Source organism: Anas platyrhynchos, chromosome 12 (assembly GCF_047663525.1).
Source record: "Anas platyrhynchos isolate ZD024472 breed Pekin duck chromosome 12, IASCAAS_PekinDuck_T2T, whole genome shotgun sequence".
Classification (NCBI taxonomy): Eukaryota; Metazoa; Chordata; class Aves; order Anseriformes; family Anatidae; genus Anas; species Anas platyrhynchos.
The window spans coordinates 7,064,377-7,070,376 of NC_092598.1; the positions used below are offsets into that span (position 1 = coordinate 7,064,377).

General features: G+C 36.4%; 1 long non-coding RNA gene across 2 annotated transcripts in view; it reads right to left on the bottom strand.

Annotated features, from left to right (window-relative positions):
* LOC140003465 (uncharacterized) overlaps nucleotides 1-4,279 on the bottom strand; it is a 177,503-nt gene extending 173,224 nt beyond the window's left edge. For both annotated transcript variants that reach the window (XR_011812209.1, XR_011812210.1), the window contains exon 1: nucleotides 4,148-4,279. This is a non-coding gene — a long non-coding RNA (uncharacterized lncRNA). The remainder of the gene's footprint in view (nucleotides 1-4,147) is intronic.
* Between the last annotated feature and the right edge of the window lie 1,721 nt (nucleotides 4,280-6,000).

The following is a 6,000-nucleotide window of genomic DNA, read 5'->3' on the forward strand; positions in this document are numbered from 1 at the left end:
ATTTAGTGGTGAGGCAGAGCTAATAATTCCACAGAATTTTTATGTCTGCATGCTTTAGCATGATATTTTTGCTTATTCCTGTCCTTCATTTGTATAATGGGGGATATTTATTCCAACTGTACATTTTCTTTTCATTGCATGATTCATTGAATCACGGAAGAAATACAAAGTTGATCAACAAGCAAGAGTGTAATTATAAACCACTAAGTTACTTTCTGATTGCCCTCCATTTTTATTGCAGCCTCTTTTTAAGTCTGCTTCTGAATCTGATGAACAAATTTCTTCCCTACATGGTGTTTTCTTCCCTTAAGAGAGGTCCTTAATATGCCAGGTCTCTCTTTTTCACTCATAAAATTACAATGATTAGACTTTTTTTTTTCTTTCCCTATCCATTCTGACTCTCAGGAACACAGAACTGCATGTAAGCTTTTGGAATTGCTTTTATGAAAACAAAGGCAGTTAGTATGTTTTGTAAGGAAAATTATAAATGAAAGAACTTCATGTACTTTTGGCATCAGTTCAAGTTTTCTTTACTATAGTGTTCAGAATGATATTTAGATAATACATTTGGAATCATGTACTTCAAAAAATATAGTGGACATCTTAAAGGCTCAATCTCATTACCAAAGCATATTGCCATGCATTGTTTACAAATACCCAGATGTTCTTGAGATTTCCTTGAACTTGATTTGAAAGCCTAAGGCCATACATGCGTAATTTGTTTCAATTCTCCCTATTCTGTACAATATCTACTACTAATAGTCTATAATTTAGAAAAACAAACAAACAAAGAAACAAACAAAACTGAAATTAATAAATTTGGAGGTAAAGAAGAAGTATATTTGACCTTGACAGCAAAAGAAGAGATCTGTATTTATTATTTTCCTTACACATTCTCAGAAACGGTTTAAGTGCTGGACAAGAACCAAATAAAATAGTGTTCTACAGGTTTAAGGCTAGCTCACACCGTACCTAAGCATATCTATGCACAAAGGACTGGTCAAAAAAAAAAAGAAAAAAGGAAACAAGATGGTTGGAACAAAGTTGAGCAATACAGCAAGTTCATGACTTACTTTAAAAACAAGTCACCTACTATTTTCACAGATGTTCACTGCTGTGAACTGGGCAGGATAGCCCAGTGTACAACTTCTATTTCTTTCTAAAGTAAATTATAATAATAAATCAAAAAAAAAAAAAATCCATTGATTTCTATATAAGTTTGGCTCAGTTTTGAATTAGCATTTTGTTAAACTGAAATATGAAATCAAAAGTCATTTCAAAATAGAAAATTATATTTTTCCATTCTACAAGCAATGAAATAGACTACCAACACTACCTGTTTGGAAAGTGCTGCTCAAAGGAAATGAAACCTAATTAAAATATGTCTTTCATACTTGTTGCATTTGATAAATCACATTTTAATCCAGCCACAGAAAACATTCCTTCAAATACTTCCATTCATGACCAACATCACTGTTTTGTTTAATATGTAGAAATTAGCAATGAAACACTCTGTTACAAAGTTAGAGCTTTTAACAAGACTTTTGAGTAATTTCACTGCTCACTCTCATGGACCTCATGCTCTAAAGGAAGTCTCTGATTATACAGCAGGTAAGATCAAGCAGATTTTGGGATGACTTGGCATGACTTGGCACAGACCAAACTATTAGGAACTGAAACAAGTTGTAGATATATCCTACTTGAGACTTTGACAGAGTGGTTTAGGTAGGATTTTTTTTTTTAAATGAATAGGCAAATATGGGAAATGGATGAGCCACTTGCAGGATAGAGGAGGAAATTTTAGGTATAAATTTTAGGTATATTTGTTTAGAGAGGAGATTAACTTAAATGGAAAGTTTTCCTTTTCCATTCAGAAGAGATGGTAGGTTGTAAATACTCTTTTTCCTGATCCTTCACTTGTATTCTCCATATTTATTTACACAATCACCAACTATCTGCCTGAAATACATAGCACATTGACTGTCAATTGCTGGCTTTAAAAAGTAGACCATGTCAGCAACCATTCAGTACCCAAGTTTTTAGTTTCCCTACCCTTAGATCCCAGGTAGGCTCACTCTTCTCTCTTTGTCTGTCCCAATCCATTTAATGGATGACATAAAACTTTAACTGTGGTGTAAGGAACATTGGAATCGCTGTATCTCCGTCGCGAGAGCATAAAAAGCTATTGTCTAATTCTGCAATAATGCATATTCCTAGCCAAAGTAGATCTATGTAAGACATAGGGTAATTTTACAAGCCAGAAGAAATTTTTAGGAAGTTGATTTTCTTCAGGTTTCATTAGTGCAGCATGCCATGCTTTAGCTACTGAATAGGCCAGCTTATGGCAGCTGCATCCTTCATAACTGAGGGAATCATAGCAGGAAATCACATTTAACATTTACGTTTTTCATTGACTCACCAGAAAATAAAACCATTAAAATGCTCTAAAATCAGAAAATAATATAGACTGGACAAGGACTTCGCATTGATGCTTTTTCACTATAAGTTAGCCCAGTAGTTGTCTTCTTCAGATGCATTTTACTTTGCTGCAGTTAGTGATAATTTACCACTTACATACAAATTATTGCTGAAATATGAAGATAACAAGTAAGAGCTTAGTGTTTTCTCTATAATCTAAACTCTTCTGGGTTATAAAATATTATAGGTCCAGTCAAAGGAGCTATGCCTTTGCACATTTGTCACAATAAAATACATATGATGAAAATAAAGTTTCCTTACTCTCTTATAAATCATTGCGCTCTTGTGAAATTTTGTATCCCAAAAGTATTGCCTCAATTTACTGCCTGAGCAGAAATCCCAGCTTCTCTGTTTTTTTAGTCACAGTTTATTCTTGTTTTCTTCATTATTATTTCAGACAATTTAATCCTCCTTACCAATAGTAGTAACAAATGTAAAGCTTCTACATGCCTCTAAAATTATACTACTTTCATCTTATGTGCTTGTCTATATCCAAGTCACCTTTATTAAGGAACTCCCTAGCACAAGCTCTACAGTGCATCAAGGAACAGATGTTTTGAGTGTCTGTACAATACTTATTGGGGTATTCTGTTTATTTTAATGGGACCCTGGATCCCTGTAAACGCAAGGAACATTCACAAATTTACAAAAGATTGTATAATGCATTCCAATGAAAAACCATAAGCAGATTCAGCTCTTTTGCACTCATGTAATAAATGAATGTTTAAGGCCAAAATCTAGAGGCACAATAGAATAATTCAGCCATATGAGAAGAAGTAAGAGATTTCACTTCTCAGGAGAGCCACATGATTTGACATGGTTTTAAAACAAACTTTTACTATTAAGAATTTCTTGTCAGAAAAAAATCACCTCATATCCTCCAAAAAGGAAAGAGAAAAATAGTTGACCATTCCTATTTTCCTGAAATGATCCCTATGCTCTCATTTTTGTATTTTCTTTCCCTCTCTCAGCCTGAAAACTGCAACCCATATATACTGAGTTAATAAGATAAAGGGAAGGGTTTTTAGCAGAAGAGAGAAATGCAATGGTTAAAGTAGTCAACGACATAGCGTTAGAAGAAAATACGACTCAGCATGCATTGCATGCTAAGATCATAGAATCATAGAATATCCTGAGTTGGAAGGGACCCTTAAGGATCATCAAGTCCAACTCTTGACACCGCACAGGTCTACCCAAAAGTTCAGACCATGTGACTAAGTGCACAGTCCAATCTCTTCTTAAATTCAGTCAGGCTCGGTGCAGTGACCACTTCCCTGGGGAGCCTGTTCCAGTGTGCAACCACTCTCTCTGTGAAGAACCCCCTCCTGATGTCAAGCCTAAACTTCCCCTGCCTCAGCTTAACCCCGTTCCCGCGATCCTAAAGCCTTATTGAAACAAACTCTTATCGACCTGAGTGGGAAGTAGATATTCAAGAGAAGCGTACTTTACTCCAAAGAAAGGCTAATGTGAAACATTCCTACCCTGATTGCAACAAAGTGTACCAGTCCTAAAACACTATTTCCTCTTACACAAACTACTGCTGCTATCCATGCCTTCTGGCCTCATATATATTGTGGTAAACAGTACTTCCTTCATCTTTGTCTTGATACAGTAGGAATCACCTTGAACTCTAGCTACATTATATCTACTCTTACTTAAGTTCACTTACCAGAAAAATGCAGTCCTGCCTCATTCATCTTTCTCTTCCTGCCTCATTCATCTTTCTCTTCCTTCTCCTCAGTCCTGCCACATAAGGACATAGACACATGGACTGGGCCAGGCTAAGGAGTTGATCTTTCTGAAAATAAAAGGTATCTTTGATTTGAATCATGATATAGCTGCATTAATGCTAATTTCAGCAGAAGAAGAGCCCTGGGAATTAGCAGACTGAGGAAGGAGAGATGGTGGGACTGCCTCTTTGAGTTGTGGCATGGATTTAGGTCAGAACAAAGTCTAACTATAGACTTACACTGGAGGTGAAAATAGGGCATTAGAATGGGTCTTGGGCCTTCACAGGATGGCTCTAACAAGAGAGCTCACCTGAATAACTGCTTTCAGTTCCTCTTGGTAAAAGAAAGTAACATGATACATATGGGAGGGCCATAACATTTATTTCACACACACACACACCAGCTGTCGATCAGCCTGTACATTACTGAAGCCCCTAGTCCTTCCAAGCCTCTAAGTCACATATAAATCAAATACCCTCTTCCCTCCTACCTTTTTCTATTCTCCTCTCCTACATAGCACAGAGACCCTCCTACCACAATGATATAACAGGAAGAGCCTGAGTTAATATGATCCATGGACACAGAAGATAAAATTTATTTTCCCATGCTGCCCCTCCATCTTGTTTGGGACTAAGAATATTAAAAAATTAACATACTATGTTAGCGTAAATTTTAAAAAACTGAAAATGTTTCTTGACACCTTTGCAAAACAAATATCTCTTTGCAAGTTTGAGAGGAAAAGCTTTCAGCTCCTAAATATCTTTTTTAAAATGCGAAGTGCCAACAACCACAGCAGACCACAGAGAGTAGCACCACAGAAAATAAACATGAGCTGCAGGAAAGAAGGGGAGGGAGGGGGAACTCTTGTGTGATTCCTTCACTGGCTTTGCAAAAACTTGCACTTGATATGTGAAGAGCTCTGTCTGAAACCATTAATAACAAAAACAATCACCAAATGAAAGAGCAGCCTTGCAAGCAACCATCCATAAAAAGAAAGCAAGTTAATTAAACAAATCACAAGCTATCTCCAGACTGTCTCTCTCACTTTAAAGTCCTCATTGCAGAAAAGAAAAAAAAAAAAAAAAAACTCATCAAATGATATAATCATAACAGCTTCAAAATAACCCACACATATTCCAGATAAATCACTTCTGAAATACTAAGTACCTGGAAAAAGCTTAGAGGGAAATTGCACCTTTACAGCAATTCCTGCTTCTTGCATGGGCTTTGGAGAATGCTGGATCTTCTGCTCCTTCACTAAATGTTTATTCTTATCCCTTAGATTGCCACTTTTTAATATAAAACTTTAATTAATCTCTAGATTCATTTCATTTGATGTTGCAGGGCCATTTTACTATGTCTCAGAAGGCACTTATTGGAACTGAAGGCTCAGGGTTAGAAACACAACATCTATCCCTTGCCAAAACCTACAAAGCTTTCTGGGTAGGAGCAGGGAGCCACAGCTGAACTGGAGAATTGGCCATGCGAACTTGGCTAAAGGCAATACTGACCCTATGCACATTATTGCCCTGATGGAAAAGGTAGCAGTGAGTTAATGGAACTGGATGTGCATTAATTTTTCTGAAATTATACACTATGATGAGACTCTTTCATCAGCTTCTATGGGTCACAGCAGCTGGTAGAAGCCTTAACAGTGTCATTCCATTATAAGGCTATTATTGATCCAAAATCTAATTTGAAGATCAATTTGGATTGGAATCAGAACCCAATACGACAATGATTTCAGAGCAGATAAGAGGTAATTTACTCCTCTGGGTGCCAGAAATCAATT